At 46.4% G+C, this 19,705-nt stretch overlaps 1 protein-coding gene across 1 annotated transcript in view; it reads left to right on the plus strand.

Annotated features, from left to right (window-relative positions):
- Positions 1-445: 445 nt before the first annotated feature.
- The window catches only part of PRDM10 (PR/SET domain 10), a 221,294-nt gene continuing 202,034 nt past the window's right edge, over positions 446-19,705 (plus strand). The window contains 1 exon segment of the mRNA XM_030221158.1: positions 446-601. The gene's annotated coding sequence lies outside the window, so the exon portion shown is untranslated.

Below are 19,705 nucleotides of genomic sequence, written 5' to 3' on the forward strand. Positions count from 1 at the left end.
TGGAAGAAGGGTTCTTTTTGAGACTTTTTACCCCCTTGAGGTTTTTTGTACTTCAGTGCGCATATTGATATTCATAAGTTTGCAAGCTTTATATATATATAAAAAAGTGAAAGAGTATTCTTCTTCTACTGTATTTATATTAACATTGGTCACTGTTGGAGACAGGATACTGTGGGCTTGATGGACCTTCTATAGAAAACGATCAAAAATGTGCTGGAATTGCAAAAACATTTTCTTGGACGCTGTTCGCCTCCTGTCCACTGGGGGCAGACTTCTCCCCTTTGCCTCAGTGTCCATGCATGTAACGCCCGCTCTCTCTCATTGGTCAGTTTACAAGCCTCCCGTTTCTCCCTCTTAGACTCAACAACAAGCAGATTATCCATATAAAAATAACTTTATCGCTACACTACTCTACTAATAAAAATTATGCATACTGTTTTCTATCCGCTATGTCCTACTGAATCAGACACAGGCTGCTTTAAAAATCTCGGATGGGGAAAAAGAAGAACTAATCGACCAATCACGGGTCGACTTTTAACCGTTGTCAGGTAGATTATGCTAATGTATGCAATGCAACCCTCTCTGCAGCTACCATTCTGAGGTAAGAACAACTTGAGAATTTTCATTTAAATTCAAAAATAGAAAGCAGCTATCCGACCAAGAGATGAGCCACAGCTTCAAAGGTATCTCCGCGTAAGTGAGCATTGGAAAACCGCAGCGGTTGGGACCTGTTTTCCACCCATTGAGAAATTTCTATTTTTTCCGGCTCCTTTTTCGCTCCGCTTTGAGAGAGCTGCTGTTGTTCTCGGAGGTTTTTTTTTTTCCTCCCCTTAAGTCCCTCCCAAAATGGCGAGGGCCCGTCCTATTTTTTTTCTCTCTCGGCGGTAGCCGTAGGGTCCCGGGGCTGGGCGCACATTGTGCGACGGGGGAGGGGAGCCCCAGTGAAGATGGGGGTAAACGGGCTAAGGGGAGTCTTGGACACGGAACAGAGTTCCCCGTCCGACAGGGCCGCAGTGAGCGTGCTCTGTCTTCCCCTTCGCCCGGTTACGTTCTGGCTTTTGGGCGTTTGTAGCAGGGGTATTTTTCTACCTTTGCTCTCTCCCTTCCCTCTCCTTTTTTTGGGTGGTACGGTCCGTCGGCTGGAACTCTGCACCTGCAATGGGGAGGTCGACACCCGCTCACTGTGGCCCTGAATGAAAATGCATATTTAGTGTCTCGTCCCCTTTTGGGCCCGAATTGTGCTAGAGGACGATCCCATAGTTTATATGCGGCTTTCAGTAGGCAGGGGATCTGGAACCATGTTCGGCAGCTCTGGACTAGTGGCCTGTGCCTCTTCTTTCCCCCCTCTCTCCCCCTTTCCTTTTTTCCCGCGGTGGTTGGGGCTGACCATTGGGCGCTCTGATTGCCTGTCTCACGCAGCCTGCTTTACTCACCATTACCACCCATCCTTTACAACTGATTTAAATTGTGATGTCTCTTGTCATGTACCCTCTTTTCTACTGAAATCATATAGGAAACAGAGATAGAACATTACTGTTGTTTTAAAATTTTCGGGTGGATGCAGGTTGTAGATTATTTTGTTTCTCTAGGAAGGTTTTTTTGGTGATGTTGGGTCCATTGTGACCTAAGGGATTCCCATTCCCCATATCCTCCTTTCCTCCATAGTCTCGCACCTCCCCCCCCCCCATGGCAAAAGGGTGTGTTTATTTTCGCTGAAGATTTTTGTTTCTGTTCTTGTTTGCTTATTTACTAATTTTTGTGTGTATATGAATTGGGTTTGGCCTGCGTCTGAGTTTTTGTGAGAGCTGAAAGTTGTGTGTGTCACCACTAATAAGTGCCTTACTGTGAATTCACTCAAATTTTATTGTACTAAGTCAAAGTATACTGAACCCACAAAATGTGCTGCCCAGGGGAGAATAGTAAAATGCAGAATATGAATCTCATCAAATTATAAAGTTGTTAATGCCACGAGCTACAGTACTTATAACCACAGTATTTCCCCTCAAGATTTTGATTCCTTCCTTAAGTTCATATGTGTATTAATACAACAGTACCTTCATGTATGTTTAATGGGAGCCTTAATGGCTGAAATGTTTTGGCAACTGAGTAAATGTAATTTTTGCAAAAATGATACGTTCAGCAATGTAAAATATCTTCATAATGATATTATATAGGTATTGTTAGTCTACTACACTGTTAACACCTAATAAAATTAATGTTTCCCAGTGTTGCTGCTTGTTTATTGTAAGCCACATTGAACTCAAACTTGTTTGTGATAATATGGGATATAAATGTCACAAATAATAATAATAAATTGCTTGTCCAGATGCAGTATCAAATATATCTGTTGAGTAGATTTTTAGATCACCTAAGATGTGTGTGCTCTTTGGTTTTTATACCCCTGCTGAGTTGTTGGGGACAGATGTGAAAGAGGGAACAGTGACTTTTTTTTAATCTTAGGGTTATAAAGCTCAGATATCTTCAGATGTATTCCCTTCATTATTATTTACTTATTCAGTGGAGCTGCCCCTTAATTCCATTCTCAGATAGTAAAATGATTATTTTGATCCTGAAAAAGAGGCCAGGTACCACAAAAGGAACACAAAAAAGTAAGACCTGACGTTAAACAAATTGGTATTGAATAACTGTATATAAACAAATATTTACAACAGGAAATTAAAATAGAAATCTACTAAAACTCAAAATGGCAATGTTTTGTCTCATAAGCATAAGTACATAAGTAATGCCACACTGGGAAAAGACCAGGGGTCCATCGAGCCCAGCATCCTGTCCACGACAGCGGCCAATCCAGGCTTGCATTAGGGGTAAAAAGTAGAATTTGTAAAAAAACAAAACCTCCCCCAAACACAAACATTTCTGTCACCAAAAAATCAGAAATAACACATATGACTATCCAATTTAGAATAAAGTAAACAAACAAACAAACAAACCAACAAACCCACCCACCCTCTGGTACCTTATTTGTGCACTGTTGTAAACAGTATTTGTCCAATAATAAAACTTCAATGCAAACTGACTCATATCTATGGCAAAACAGCACAATATAATTTAATAAAACATATTCCTAAAAATGAGGTTACTAGAGCTGATAATAGTATGCATTATTTTACCTCAAATCACCATTTTCAGTGATTGAATAATCCAAGCCAATGTGCCCAAAAAAGGGGAGAAATTTAAGTAAAACACGTTAGAGGATCTTGTTAAACACAAAGGGGGCAATTCTTCAAAGGCTATAAAGTGAAAGGCACTACCTTTATTGAATTACATCTACTTTACATAGATACCCAAGGAAGTTTGATTGAGAAAAGGAGATGGCATGAGGTCAAAAAGTTGAAGCCACTTAGGTTAGTCTGTTTCCCCTTCCCCGTGCAACTGTCGTTCTGCGTACACTCAAAACAAACAAACAAACAAACCTGCTGCATCCACATTGTCGTTCTTTATTGGTGGTAGCATTTTTATGTAATCTCTCTTATATTTTCAAATATACCATCTTGTACAGCATACAGATGTACACAGAGGAATAACTTTTCATAGATAGAGTAGTAATTTGTTATAAATCGTAATCAATGTATCATTTGGAGGGGTTGGTTATAGGGACATCCAAGCATCTGTTGTATTTGGTCAGAGAGTTTTTTTTCTCCTGGTAAAGGGCCACTAAAACAGATTTCATGTTATGAGAATCAGATGCTCACTATTCAATTCCCTGTTTACTAAGGTGTTCTAGTGTTTTAAGTGTACCTTAAAAATTAGAGGGGTCCTTTTACTAAGGTGTGGTGAAAAATGGCCTTTGCTGGTGTAGACGCTGTCTTTTTTTTTTTTTTTGGCCGAAAATGGACGTGTGGCAAAGTAAAAATTGGTGCACGTCCATTTTGGGCCTGAGACCTTACTGCCACCCATTGACCTAGCTGTAAGGTCTCACTTGTTAACTGGGCAGTAGTGGTCTGTGCACGTACAATGCTGATTACCGCCCGGTTAGCGCTGGAAAATTTCTGGCGCGCTTGGTGGACGCCTGTAAAAAAAATGAAATTATCGCTCTGGCCACACGGTAGCTGGGCGGTAGTTCAAAATTGACGCACCTCGGACGTGTGCACTTGCCTATGCGGCTTAGTAAAAGGGCCCCAAAGTGCGCTAATGTTAGAGGCACCCATATATTCCTATGGGTGTCTCTAGTGTTAACGTGAGCAAATTTTTAGCACGCGCTAAAAACGTTAGCTCCGCCTACAGCATGGCTTAGTAAATATGGCCCTCAGAGTTTCTATCTATCTATCTACTTATTTATGGCAGTTATATCCCACATTAAACAAGAATTAGGTTGAAACCCGGGAGCATTTAAAATCTTTTTTTTTGTTGTTTTTTTTACCTGTTCCTAGATTGAAAGAGAAAGATGGTTTGTGGGAACTTGCTCCTTTTGTTTTGTGGAATTCAGTGGTATATTATAAAAATGCAAGTATTATTTATTACTACTATTTAAAAGAAAGGTATTAAATAATGAGGGCAGACCTACCTTCATGCAGAAGTCCAGAGGCAGTGTAAATATGCCAACATTTTCAAGTTCTGTGATATATATTTATTTCTTAAGTCATTTTTCAACAGCATTTTCTCAGTTATTAGTAAGTTTTGGATGTTACTAAATTCCATTATTCTGTCTCACTGTATTTCCAGTTTTGGCACAGTATAAATCATCACAAGGACAAAATATAAGAAAACCAATGGACTGCATTAGGGGGCTTACAGCCCATTTAGTTTTGTTTAAACAAATGAGAGATCTGCATGAAAAAAATACTTATTTTTATTATTTTGACTTATGAAAACCACATAAGTACATAAGTACATAAGTAGTGCCATACTGGGAAAGACCAAAGGTCCATCTAGCCCAGCATCCTGTCACCGACAGTGGCCAATCCAGGTCAAGGGCACCTGGCACGCTCCCCAAACGTAAAAACATTCCAGACAAGTTATACCTAAAAATGAGGAATTTTTCCAGTCCATTTAATAGCGGTCTATGGACTTGTCCTTTAGGAATCTATCTAACCCCTTTTTAAACTCCGTCAAGCTAACCGCCCGTACCACGTTCTCCGGCAATGAATTCCAGAGTCTAATTACACGTTGGGTGAAGAAAAATTTTCTCCGATTCGTTTTAAATTTACCACACTGTAGCTTCAACTCATGCCCTCTAGTCCTAGTATTTTTGGATAGCGTGAACAGTCGCTTCACATCCACCCGATCCATTCCACTCATTATTTTATACACTTCTATCATATCTCCCCTCAGCCGTCTCTTCTCCAAGCTGAAAAGCCCTAGCCTTCTCAGCCTCTCTTCATAGGAAAGTCGTCCCATCCCCACTATCATTTTCGTCGCCCTTCGCTGTACCTTTTCCAATTCTACTATATCTTTTTTGAGATACGGAGACCAGTACTGAACACAATACTCCAGGTGCGGTCGCACCATGGAGCGATACAACGGCATTATAACATCCGCACACCTGGACTCCATACCCTTCCTAATAACACCCAACATTCTATTCGCTTTCCTAGCCGCAGCAGCACACTGAGCAGAAGGTTTCAGCGTATCATCGACGACGACACCCAGATCCCTTTCTTGATCCGTAACTCCTAGCGCGGAACCTTGCAAGACGTAGCTATAATTCGGGTTCCTCTTACCCACATGCATCACTTTGCACTTGTCAACATTGAACTTCATCTGCCACTTGCACGCCCATTCTCCCAGTCTCGCAAGGTCCTCCTGTAATCGTTCACATTCCTCCTGCGACTTGACGACCCTGAATAATTTTGTGTCATCGGCGAATTTAATTACCTCACTAGTTATTCCCATCTCTAGGTCATTTATAAATACATTAAAAAGCAACGGACCCAGCACAGACCCCTGCGGGACCCCACTAACTACCCTCCTCCACTGAGAATACTGGCCACGCAATCCTACTCTCTGCTTCCTATCTTTCAACCAGTTCTTAATCCATAATAATACCCTACCTCCGATTCCATGACTCTGCAATTTCTTCAGGAGTCTTTCGTGCGGCACTTTGTCAAACGCCTTCTGAAAATCCAGATATACAATATCAACCGGCTCCCCATTGTCCACATGTTTGCTTACCCCCTCAAAAAATGCATTAGATTGGTGAGGCAAGACTTCCCTTCACTAAATCCGTGCTGACTTGTCTCATCAGTCCATGTTTTTGTATATGCTCTGCAATTTTATTCTTAATAATAGCCTCCACCATCTTGCCCGGCACCGACGTCAGACTCACCGGTCTATAATTTCCCGGATCTCCTCTGGAACCTTTCTTAAAAATCGGAGTAACATTGGCTACCCTCCAGTCTTCCGGTATTACACTCGATTTTAGGGACAGATTGCATATTTCTAACAGTAGCTCCGCAAGTTCATTTTTTAGTTCTATTAATACTCTGGGATGAATACCATCAGGTCCCGGTGATTTACTACTCTTCAGCTTGCTGAATTGACCCATTACATCCTCCAAGGTTACAGAGAATTTGTTTAGTTTCTCCGACTCCCCCGCTTCAAATATTCTTTCCGGCACCGGTGTCCCCCCCAAATCCTCCTCGGTGAAGACCGAAGCAAAGAATTCATTTAATTTCTCCGCTACGGCTTTGTCCTCCTTGATCGCCCCTTTAACACCATTTTCGTCCAGCGGCCCAACCGACTCTTTGGCCGGTTTCCTGCTTTTAATGTATCTAAAAAAGTTTTTACTATGTATTTTTGCTTCCAACGCTAATTTCTTCTCAAAGTCCTTTTTTGCCCTCCTTATCTCCGCTTTGCATTTGGCTTGGCATTCCTTATGATCTATCCTGTTACTTTCAGTTGGTTCTCTTCTCCACTTTCTGAAGGATTGTTTTTTGGCTCTAATGATTTCCTTTATCTTACTGTTTAGCCATGCCGGCTGACGTTTAGTCTTTTTTCCCTTTTTTCTAATACGTGGAATATATTTGTCCTGAACCTCCAGGATGGTGTTTTTAAACAGCATCCACGCCTGATGCAAGTTTTTTACTCTGCGAGCTGCTCCTTTCAGTCTTTTTTTCACCATTTTTCTCATTTTGTCGTAATCACCTTTTCTATAGTTAAACGCTAGCGTACTTGATTTCCTAGTTTCACTTCCTTCAATGCCAATATCAAAACCGATCATATTATGATCACTGTTATCAAGCGGCCCTCGTATCGTTACCCCCTGCACTAGATCATGAGCACCACTAAGGACTAAGTCTAGTATTTTTCCTTCTCTTGTCGGCTCCTGAACTAGCTGTTCCATGAAGCTGTCCTTGATTTCATCAAGAAATCTTATGTCCCTTGCGTGTACAGATGTTACATTAACCCAGTCTATATGCGGGTAATTGAAATCCCCCATTATTATTGTGTTGCCCAGTTTGTTTGCGTCCCTGATTTCCTTTAACATTTCCGCATCCGTCTGTTCGTCCTGGCCAGGCGGACGGTAGTACACTCCTATCACTATCCTTTTCCCCTTTGCACATGGAATTTCAATCCACAGTGATTCCAAGGAGTGTTTTGCTTCCTGCAGAATTTTCAATCTATTTGATTCAAGGCTCTCGTTAATATACAATGCTACCCCTCCACCAATCCGATTCACCCTATCACTACGATATAATTTGTACCCCGGTATGACAGTGTCCCACTGGTTATCCTCCTTCCACCAGGTCTCAGAGATGCCTATTATATCTAATTTTTCATTTAGTGCAATATATTCTAACTCCCCCATCTTATTTCTTAGGCTCCTGGCATTCGCATATAGACATTTCAAACTATGTTTGTTGTTCCTAAGTACATCATGCTTAGTACTTGACAGTATTAATTGGCAATCTTTTGTCTGATTTTTATTGTTATTTAAAGATACCTGATCTACTACAATCTCTTTTGCAACCTCACTATCAGGATACTCTATCTTCCCTGTTATGGTGATATCTTTGAAAGATACCTTATCCCGAACCATGCTCTTTTGAGCGACTGTCGGCCTTCCCCCCATTTCTAGTTTAAAAGCTGCTCTATCTCCTTCTTAAACGCCGATGCCAGCAGCCTGGTCCCACTCTGGTTAAGATGGAGCCCATCCTTTCGGAATAGGCTCCCCCTTCCCCAGAATGTTGCCCAGTTCCTAACAAATCTAAAGCCCTCCTCCCTGCACCATCGTCTCATCCACGCATTGAGACTCTGGAGCTCTGCCTGTCTCTTGGGCCCTGCGCGTGGCACAGGTAGCATTTCAGAAAATGCTACCCTGGAGGATCTGGATTTCAGCTTTCTACCTAAGAGCCTAAATTTTGCTTCCAGAACCTCTCTCCCACATTTTCCTATGTCATTGGTACCCACATGTACCAAGACAGCGGACTCCTCCCCAGCACTATCTAGAATCCTATCTAGGTGACACGTGAGGTCCGCCACCTTCGCACCAGGCAGGCAAGTCACCAGGCGATCCTCACGTCCACCAGCCACCCAGCTATCTATATGCCTAATGATCGAATCACCAAGTACAACAGCTGTCCTAACCTTTCCCTCCCGGGCATGTTCCTGAAACATGCTCAAAACAGAATAATCCATTTGTATAAAAGATATTAGGTGAAGATGTGATTCCATGTGCCCCAATAAAAGGAAAGTTTAATTTTACTTCCAATCTTTATAACACCAGGCTTCCCAAGGCAGATTACAACTGTTAAGATGAACCCATCGGTAAGCAGGATATCCTCAGTGAAATTTGGCCATGCATTAGTGTATTGTATAGAACAGTGTAGGAAAACGAGCACAAAATACAGTCTTTATTAGTGCTGTTTCTACCAGCTACAATAATGTTTGAAGCTGTTTGATTTCATGATAATTGAAAAGCTGTCAAATAAGTAAAAAAAAAAACATAACAAAAAACTTTAGTTCTCCACCTTTAAAGGCACTGCCTATTCAACTGGAACAGCTTTTGACTTTTTACAGATGTACCACGCCTAGGCAGTCCCTTGTTTCTAATAATCTTTTACTATTGCTTTCATTAGCGTTTGCTATTGTTTTGGGTGTACTTGTGACTCCGCCTACTGCCAGCAAGCTACGCCTACTGGATTCAACCTATATAATGGGCTAGATAGCTCTTAATGTTGTCTGTTCCCAGTCTAACCTCCTTGTAGGCACCTAAGAGTGCCATAGTGCCTAACTGCAAGGTGGCGGTACATTTGGGTGTACATGGGTGCATTTTCCAGTTATGCGCTTAGTACCAAATTATATGAAGCCGGAAAAAATGAGTACTAAGGGCTGAATTTTATATAAGGTGGATAAAATTTCACATGGGAAAAAAATATACCTAGGCATATTCTGTAAAGTACACCTAAATTTTATAGATTAGCTTTAAATATCTACACGGTATACAGAATAACGCCAAGTGCCTCTCCAAGCAACCAAATGTAGTTGCGTCCATTTACTCCATGTTTTACTTGGCATAAATCCCGATGCCTAAATTAGGCGCAGAGCGGGTGTATTCTATTTTTTATTATTTATTACATTTGTACCCCACGCTTTCCCACACATGGCAGGCTCAATGCGGCTTGCATAGTAACAATATGAAGTAACAATATAAAGAATTACAAAGTCGTGAGAAGAATATACAGTTTGTGGTAAAAGCAGAACTAATGGGGTAACTGATAAGTAAATGAACATAGGAGGAAATGGGTTAGGAAGGAAATAAGCGTTGGGAGGTACATGCACTGATTTAAAAAATGCCCACACCCCGCCCATGCTCATGCCCCCTTTTCAACTATGCGACTTAGAATTTAGGTACACCATGTTATAGAATACGCTTAGTGAGTTATGCGCATAAATCTTAATACCAATTAGTGCTGATAATGGCTTAACATCCAATTAATAACACTGATTAGCTAGTTAACCAATTAAGTTACACGTGTAGAATACCCTTCGTTTTCCACGTGGAAATTAAGAGGTCCTTTTAGAAAACCACAGTAAAAAGTGGCCTGCAGTAGTGTGGGCGTGTCTTTTTTTTGTGCGTGCTAGACCACTTTTTACTGCGGCTGGGAAAAGTCCATTTTTTAATGGGCTGGGAAATGGACTTACGCAAAAATTAAAACTAGCGAATGCCTATTTGCGGCCTGAGCCTTTACCGCCAGCCATTGACCTAGCCCTAAGGGCTCATGCAGAGCCTGCGCCAACGTGGCCGCTCTGCCAGTTACCGCCGGGAACTCCCCTTGTGGTAGAAAATACAAAAATATTTTATACCATGGGATTTGGTGCACGCCAAATTCAGAATTACTGCCAGGCATATGTGGTACTCCAGCGGTAGTGCCGATTTAGCATTCGTTATCCGCGCATTAGCCCTCCCGCAGCTTTGTAAAAGGGGCCCTAAGGCAGCATATATAGAATCCCATAGTAAGCGCTATTCTGTAAATGGTGCTCCGAGTTGGGTGTCATTTATAGAATAGTTCCTAGCACCGGGATTTGAGCCCTAACTTTAGGGCACAAGGATTTACACCAACTAAAACCTGTTGTAAATCCTTGTGCCTAAATTCGACACAAATCTGCTGTATTCTGTAGCACTACACACAAATTCTTGGAACACCCATGCCCATCCCTTGGCTATGCTCCCTTTTCAGATCCATGCACAAGAATTTATGCATGCATCTTTATAGAATAGCGCATAGCAAGATGCACTAGTAAATTCTCATTTTTGCCAATTAGCACTGATAATCGATTATTAGCACCCAATTATGGGCGCTAATTGGTTCGTTGTGCAAATTGGGCATATACCCAAACTTATGCACATATATAGAATCTGAAGGTTAGTTTGTAGAAAATTATAAACTATGTCGGCACACCTTGGCATGCCAACTTATGCATTCTATTGATATGGCTTAAGAGGATGCACTTAAACATGGACTTGCTGATTCTGACCTTACACTAGTATTCTATAATGCAATCTGTGCGCCAAGATGCGGTTATTGAATTGGTGCTAAGCGTGCCTAGACTGATGTGCCAAGTTATAGTATTTCTCTTAAAGACACTACATGGAAAAATAATCATAGCTATCTCCTTATATATTCTACCCATTCATAGTGTTGTACATGTTTAAGTGTTCTTTATGGTCTGTATATGGGGAAGCCTTATGTGCTTCCCCATTTGTCTCTTTTTTTTTTTTTGTTTTTCTATTCATGTAGAGAAAGTTATGTGCCTAAACTTCAAGTTAGGCATGTATGCTGAAAATTATGCCTCTAATTTGAAAGAGGAGACAGAAACACACAAACACCAAAAATATTTTTAGAATTCATGTTCGTTGTAAAGAACACCTTTTGGAAATTTTGTTTACTCCATGGAATACGTAATTTCCAATCTTGTTTCCACAAAACAAAATGTAAGGGATAGTGAAACCTGCCTCTGTGTACTCGTATTAGCAGTAAGGGTCCTTTTACCAAGCCACACAAGAATGTGGCCGGTGTTGCATTAGCTTGTGGGTTTGCCGCGCTCTCTGGCTATGTTCTACCGCGGTGGAAAAATGCCAGAATTATTTGTTTCAGTTACTGCCTTGCGCTAATGGCACAATTGGCACGTGGCCATTCCCACTGAAGTCCTTACCACCACTAATCCTGTGGTAACTGGGCAGTGCGCAATGATGGCTGTGCGCTGCCCAGTTACTGCAGGGAATGCCTACTCCCCACCCCCGTGCTAGAAAATAATTTTTCTAATGCAGGGATTGGTGTGCGCTGGTCACAGCAATACTGTGGGACCAGCAAACCCCCCTGGTGGTGCTGTTTTGCCGTGTGCTATCCACGCAGTAGCTCTACTGCCCTTTAGTAAAAGGGCCCCTTATTACGCCTTAATGGCAAAAATTAAAACACACGAAGTGCAAGGGCTGTGCAGTAATTGTTGGGAGCATGTTCAGTATATTATTATTTATTGGGATTTATTAACCACATTTAAGAAGAGATTCACCCAAGTACCGCACTGAGGGGCCCTTTTACAAAGTGGCGGTAAGCCCAATGTGGGCTTACGACAAGCTAATCTGGAGCTACTGCTGGCCCAATGTGGGCGCCGGCAGTAGTTCCAGCCCCAGCATGCATCATTTCCCATACTAGGAAAAATTGGCCAGTATTTTTTAGCATGGCGCCAACCCGGTGGTAATCGGGCAGCACTACACAGTTACCACTGGGTTAGCGCAGGAGCCCTTACCGTCACCTCAGTGGGTGGCAGTAAGTGCCTTCCCTCGCATTGCCACGTGGTAAGAGCAATCTTACTGCATGGCCATGGCTGTTTTAAGCTTTTTATACCAGCTACTGTAATAAGGGCCTCTCGATGCACTGCAAAAACGGCTCCCGCCGCTAGCTCAAAGCACTTTTTACTGCAGCTTGGTAAGAGGACCCCCTGAAAACTGCAGTGGCATGTGTAAACCTGGTTGCAGTTGGCACGGATGCACTTAGCACCGCCTATTGAGCTAACTGCAAAAGTGACAGTGCGTGATAAAGTACAGCACGCTAACTGTGATATGCAGACCACGTCCATTCTCAGCTCATAACCTGCTTGTTGCCGCCTTTAACATAACATCTAGTTAATGCACAGATTACTGCATGCAAACCACCATGCCACCATGGTGTACCTGTTGGGCATGCTTATGCAGAAGCAGTTAACACACGCTTAGCACACTTTAATAAATGGGCCCCCATGTTGCTTAAATTAGTGTCACATAAGTGTGCATGTTTATCATTAGGGCAGCTGTCTTGTTTCTTGGACAGTTAAAATTGAATAGAAGCAGACCTTTGAGAAAACAGTCTTTATGAACTCAAAACTCCCAGGTGTCAAAAACAGCGTTGCCCAACATGGCCATGTTTCGCCAGATGGCTGTGTCAGGGGCAAAAGTGTATCTTTTCCCCCTGACGCAGTCTTCTTGCGAAACATGGGCAACGCTGTTTGACACTTGGGAGTTTTAAAGCATTCATGAAGGCTGTTTCTCAAAGGTCTGCTTCTATTCTGTTCCCTATTTTCTGAGCCTTGTTAAAATGTATTCTCCGAGGACAAGCAGGCTGCTTGTTCTCACTGATGGGTGACGTCCACGGCAGCCCCTCCAATCGGAAACTTCACTAGCAAAGTCCTTTGCTAGCCCTCGCGCGCCCGCGCGCACCGCGCATGCGCGGCCGTCTTCCCGCCCGAAACCGGCTCGAGCCGGCCAGTCTTCTTTTGTCCGCACTCGGTACGGTCGTGTTTCGCCGTGTCGGGCCCCGGAAAGTTGACCTCGCGCGTCCAAATTGTTTTTTGAGCGTGTTTTTTCTTCGGAAAAGCTTTTTCTAAAGTCGGGAAGTGCTCCGGAAACCCTCCACCGGGTTTCGTGTCAATCCTCCCCGTACTTCCAGCTTTTTGCCCCGGTAAGTTTTCTTTCGTCGTCGGGGTAGGCCTCTTTTTGGCCTCGGTCGAGATTTTTCTCCCTCTAAATTTTGGTGCTTCAATTTTCGCCATTTCGGCTTTTGATTTCGCCGGCGTGATTTTTCCGCCCATGACATCGAAGCCTTCCAGCGGCTTCAAGAAGTGCACCCAGTGCGCCCGGGTTATCTCGCTCACTGATCGACACTCGTCGTGTCTTCAGTGTCTGGGGGCCGAGCACCGCCCTCAGAACTGCAGTCTGTGTTCCCTGCTTCAAAGGCGGACTCAGGTAGCGAGACTAGCCCAGTGGAACGTGTTGTTCTCGGGCTCTTCGTCGGCATCGGCACCGGGATCTTCGAGTGCATCGACGTCGTCAGCGTCCAGACCATCTTCCTCGGCCGCCCTTGCATCGAGCGCATCGAGGCATCGGGCCTCTGCATCGGCGCCGAGACATCGGATAGCTGCATCGACGTCGGTGGTACCAGGACCTCGTCTGCTGATGTCGTCGGACGGTGGTGCATCGGGTGGAGTGCAGGTGAGGGCTGTCCATTCCCCTGCTGGTGGCGGTGAGCCCTCGGGTGGGTCTCCTCCTACCCTGAGGGCTCCTGCGGTACAGCCCCCCCGAGATCGACCCTCTTCGGTCTCGGCCCCGAGGAAGCGACGGGTGGATTCGACGTCCTCCTCGTCGGTGCCGGGGAGCTCCGGTGACATGCTTCGGAAGAAGTCGAAGAAGCATCGACACCGGTCCCCTCCCCGCGTCGGCACCGAGAGCTCTGGGTCGCCGAGGGAGTCGGCACCCAGCAGGCATCGGCACCGAGAGGACCGCTCACCCTCTGTTCAGGAGGTGTCGATGCGCTCCGCTCTGGACAGCCCGGAACAGCCTCCACGCCCGGAACAGGTACTGACGTCGACGCCTGCATCGACCTCACAGCCTTTCTCTGCAGCCGCTCTGAACGAGAGCCTCCGGGCCGTTCTCCCAGAGATTCTGGGGGAGCTGTTGCGCCCTACCCCTCCGGTACCGGCGGTGCTTGCGCCTCCGGTACCATCGAGCGTGGCGCCAGCTGGCCCATCGCCCGGGGTGAGGTCCCCGACGTCGGTACCGCGTGCGGTGCCGACTGCGGCCACCTCCCAGGAGGGCTCCCCGACTACGTCGGCGGAGGGAGCTTCGCCGATGCGGGCGAGGGAGTCTACCTCTCGACGCCCCCATCGTGGACGTGTCTCCACGGAGTCGAGCCGGGCCCGGTTGCAGACGCAGGTCCGTGAACTTGTGTCTGACACCGAGGGTGAGGCCTCGTGGGAAGAAGAAGAAGATCCCAGATATTTCTCTGACGAGGAGTCTGAGGGTCTTCCTTCTGATCCCACTCCCTCTCCTGAAAGACAGCTTTCTCCTCCTGAGAGTCTGTCTTTTGCTTCCTTTGTCCGGGAGATGTCTACGGCCATCCCCTTCCCGGTGGTTGTGGAGGACGAGCCCAGGGCTGAAATGTTTGAGCTCCTGGACTATCCTTCTCCACCTAAGGAAGCGTCCACTGTTCCCTTGCATCATGTCCTAAAAAAGACATTGCTTGCGAACTGGACGAAACCTCTAACTAATCCCCACATCCCCAAGAAGATCGAGTCCCAGTACCGGATCCATGGGGACCCAGAGCTGATGCGCACCCAGTTGCCTCACGACTCTGGAGTTGTGGATCTGGCCCTAAAGAAGGCTAAGAGTTCTAGAGAGCATGCTTCGGCGCCCCCGGGCAAAGACTCTAGAACCTTAGACTCCTTTGGGAGGAAGGCCTACCATTCCTCTATGCTCGTGTCCAAGATCCAGTCTTACCAGCTCTACACGAGCATCCACATGTGGAACAATGTGCGGCAGTTGGCGGGCTTGGTTGATGCTCTTCCCCCTGAGCAAGCCAAGCCTTTTCAGGAGGTGGTCAGGCAGCTGAAGGCGTGCAGAAAATTCCTGGCCAGAGGAGTTTATGACACTTTTGATGTTGCGTCCAGGGCCGCTGCTCAAGGTGTGGTGATGCGCAGGCTCTCATGGCTGCGTGCCGCCGACCTGGAGAATAGAATCCAGCAGCGGATTGCGGACTCGCCTTGCCGTGCGGATAACATTTTTGGCGAAAAAGTCGAACAGGTGGTAGAGTCTCTCCACCAGCGGGACACCGCATTCGACAAATTCGCCCGCCGGCAGCCTTCAGCTTCTACCTCTACAGGTAGACGATTTTTCGGGGGAAGGAAGACTGTTCCCTATACTTCTGGCAAGCGTAGGTACAATCCTCCTTCCCGACAGCCTGCGGCCCAGGCTAAGCCCCAGCGCGCTCGCTCTCATCAGCAGCGTGCGCCTCAGCAAGGCCCCGCGGCTCCCCAGCAAAAGCAAGGGGCGAGCTTTTGACTGGCTCCAGCAGAGCATAGCCGACATCCAAGTGTCAGTGCCGGGCGACCTGCCAGTCGGGGGGAGGTTGAAAGCTTTTCACCAAAGGTGGCCTCTCATAACCTCCGATCTGTGGGTTCTCCAAATAGTCCGGCAAGGATACACCCTCAATTTGGCCTCAAAACCTCCAAATTGTCCACCGGGAGCTCAGTCTTACAGCTTCCAGCACAAGCAGGTACTTGCAGAGGAACTCTCCGCCCTTCTCAGCGCCAATGCGGTCGAGCCCGTGCCATCCGGGCAAGAAGGGCTGGGATTCTATTCCAGGTACTTCCTTGTGGAAAAGAAAACAGGGGGGATGCGTCCCATCCTAGACCTAAGGGCCCTGAACAAGTATCTCGTAAAAGAAAAGTTCAGGATGCTTTCCCTGGGCACCCTTCTCCCCATGATTCAGCAAAACGATTGGCTATGCTCTCTGGACTTGAAGGATGCCTATACACACATCCCGATACTGCCAGCTCACAGACAGTATCTGCGATTTCAGCTGGGCACACGCCACTTCCAGTACTGTGTGCTACCCTTTGGGCTCGCCTCTGCACCCAGGGTGTTCACAAAGTGCCTAGCTGTGGTAGCAGCGGCGCTTCGCAGGCTGGGGGTGCACGTGTTCCCATATCTTGACGATTGGCTGGTGAAGAACACATCCGAGGCAGGAGCCCTGCAGTCCATGCAGATGACTATTCGCCTCCTGGAGCTACTGGGGTTTGTGATAAATTACCCAAAGTCCCATCTTCTCCCAGTGCAGAAACTCGAATTCATCGGAGCCCTGCTGGATTCTCGGACGGCTCGCGCCTATCTCCCAGAGACGAGAGCCAACAACTTGTTGTCCCTCGTCTCGCGGGTGCGAGCGTCCCAGCAGATCACAGCTCAGCAGATGTTGAGATTGCTGGGCCACATGGCCTCCACAGTTCATGTGACTCCCATGGCCCGCCTTCACATGAGATCTGCTCAATGGACCCTAGCCTCCCAGTGGTATCAGGCCGCTGGGGGTCTAGAGGACGTGATCCACCTGTCCACGAGTTTTCTCGAATCCCTGTTTTGGTGGACGATTTGCTCCAATTTGACTCTGGGACGTCCCTTCCAAATTCCTCAGCCACAAAAAGTGCTGACCACGGATGCGTCTCTCCTGGGATGGGGAGCTCATGTCGATGGGCTTCACACCCAAGGAAGTTGGTCCCTCCAAGAACGCGATCTACAGATCAATCTTCTGGAGTTGCGAGCGATCTGGAACGCTCTGAAGGCTTTCAGAGATCGGCTGTCCCACCAAATTATCCAAATTCAGACAGACAATCAGGTTGCCATGTACTATGTCAACAAGCAGGGGGGCACCGGATCTCGCCCCCTGTGTCAGGAAGCCGTCAGCATGTGGCTCTGGGCTCGCCGTCAGGGCATGGTGCTCCAAGCCACATATCTGGCAGGCGTAAACAACAGTCTGGCCGACAGGTTGAGCAGGATTATGCAACCTCACGAGTGGTCGCTCAATTCCCGTGTGGTGCGACAGATCTTCCAGGCGTGGGGCACCCCCCTGGTGGATCTCTTCGCATCTCAAGTGAACCACAAGGTCCCTCAGTTCTGTTCCAGGCTTCAGGCCCACGGCAGACTGGCGTCGGATGCCTTCCTCCTGGATTGGGGGGAAGGTCTGCTGTATGCTTATCCTCCCATACCTCTGGTGGGGAAGACTTTGTTGAAACTCAAGCAAGACCGAGGCACCATGATTCTGATTGCTCCCTTTTGGCCGCGTCAGATCTGGTTCCCTCTTCTTCTGGAGTTATCCTCCGAAGAACCGTGGAGATTGGAGTGTTTTCCGACCCTCATCACGCAGGACGACGGGGCTCTTCTGCATCCCAACCTCCAGTCCCTGGCTCTCACGGCCTGGATGTTGAGGGCGTAGACTTTGCCTCTTTGGGTCTGCCAGAGGGTGTCTCCCGCATCTTGCTTGCTTCCAGGAAAGACTCCACTAAGAGAAGTTACTTCTTTCATTGGAGGAGGTTTGCCGTCTGGTGTGACAGCAAGGCCCTAGATCCTCGCTCTTGTCCTACACAGACCCTGCTTGAATACCTTCTGCACTTGTCTGAGTCTGGTCTCAAGACCAACTCCGTAAGGGTTCACCTTAGTGCAATCAGTGCATACCATTACCAAGTGGAAGGTAAGCCGATCTCAGGACAGCCTTTAGTTGTTCGCTTCATGAGAGGTTTGCTTTTGTCAAAGCCCCCTGTCAAGCCTCCTACAGTGTCATGGGATCTCAATGTCGTTCTCACCCAGCTGATGAAACCTCCTTTTGAGCCACTGAATTCCTGCCATCCGAAGTACTTGACCTGGAAGGTCATTTTCTTGGTGGCAGTTACTTCGGCTCGTAGAGTCAGCGAGCTTCAGGCCCTGGTAGCCCAGGCCCCTTACACCAAATTTCATCACAACAGAGTAGTCCTCCGCACTCACCCTAAGTTTCTGCCAAAGGTCGTGTCGGAGTTCCATCTGAACCAGTCAATTGTCTTGCCAACATTCTTTCCCCGTCCTCATTCCTGCCCTGCTGAACGTCAGCTGCACACATTGGACTGCAAGAGAGCATTGGCCTTCTACCTGGAGCGGACACAGCCCACCAGACAGTCCGCCCAATTGTTTGTTTCTTTTGACCCCAATAGGAGGGGAGTGGCTGTAGGGAAACGCACCATATCCAATTGGCTATCAGATTGCATTTCCTTCACTTACGCCCAGGCGGGGCTGGCTCTTGAGGGTCATGTCACGGCTCATAATGTTAGAGCCATGGCTGCGTCGGTAGCCCACTTGAAGTCAGCCTCCATTGAAGAAATTTGCAAAGCTGCGACGTGGGCTTCTGTCCACACATTCACATCCCATTACTGCCTGCAGCAGGATACCCGACGCGACAGTCGGTTCGGGCAGTCAGTTCTTCAGAACCTGTTTGGGCTTTAGGATCCAACTCCACCCCCCGAGGGCCCTGTTTGTTCTGTTCCAGGCTGCACTCTCAGTTAGTTGGTAAATTTTTTAGGTCAATCTCAGTTATGTCCTCGCCGTTGCGAGGTCCAATTGACCATGGTTGTTGTTTTGAGTGAGCCTGGGGGCTAGGGATACCCCATCAGTGAGAACAAGCAGCCTGCTTGTCCTCGGAGAAAGCGAATGCTACATACCTGTAGAAGGTATTCTCCGAGGACAGCAGGCTGATTGTTCTCACAAACCCGCCTGCCTCCCCTTTGGAGTTGTGTCTTCCCTTGAAGTGTATTGTCTTGCTACATACTGGACTGGCCGGCTCGAGCCGGTTTCGGGCGGGAAGACGGCCGCGCATGCGCGGTGCGCGCGGGCGCGCGAGGGCTAGCAAAGGACTTTGCTAGTGAAGTTTCCGATTGGAGGGGCTGCCGTGGACGTCACCCATCAGTGAGAACAATCAGCCTGCTGTCCTCGGAGAATACCTTCTACAGGTATGTAGCATTCGCTATCCATGCTCTGTTTGCTTGAAGCATTATTTTGTTTTTCTGTCATCCCAAATGAAGAGGGTGCTGCTTTATTCCTCTTGAGTTTGATGCCAGAACATATGTGAAGAATGTAAATAGTTCAAAGCACATGCTGTTGGAGCTGTGTTTTAAATGTAGAAATGAACTGGTTGTGCCAATAATAAGAGTGTACACGCTTTTATTTATTTATTTATTTTGGTTTTATTGAAAAATAAAATTGTATTGAATAGAGAAGAACCAGTAATATCATAATTAGAAGAAGGAGGGATATGCTAATAAATGAGTAAATTAATCTTCCAGAGAAAACTAGTAATTCAAATCCCATCCTTATCCATCCATCCATTTTTTTTCAATGCTTTTATCTTAGAAAATATTGTTTCTGGTTTTGCTCATCTGTGTTCTCGTGCACCATTCCACAAAAAGGACCAAATTCTAT

Source organism: Microcaecilia unicolor, chromosome 12, assembly GCF_901765095.1.
Source record: "Microcaecilia unicolor chromosome 12, aMicUni1.1, whole genome shotgun sequence".
Lineage (NCBI taxonomy): Eukaryota > Metazoa > Chordata > Amphibia > Gymnophiona > Siphonopidae > Microcaecilia > Microcaecilia unicolor.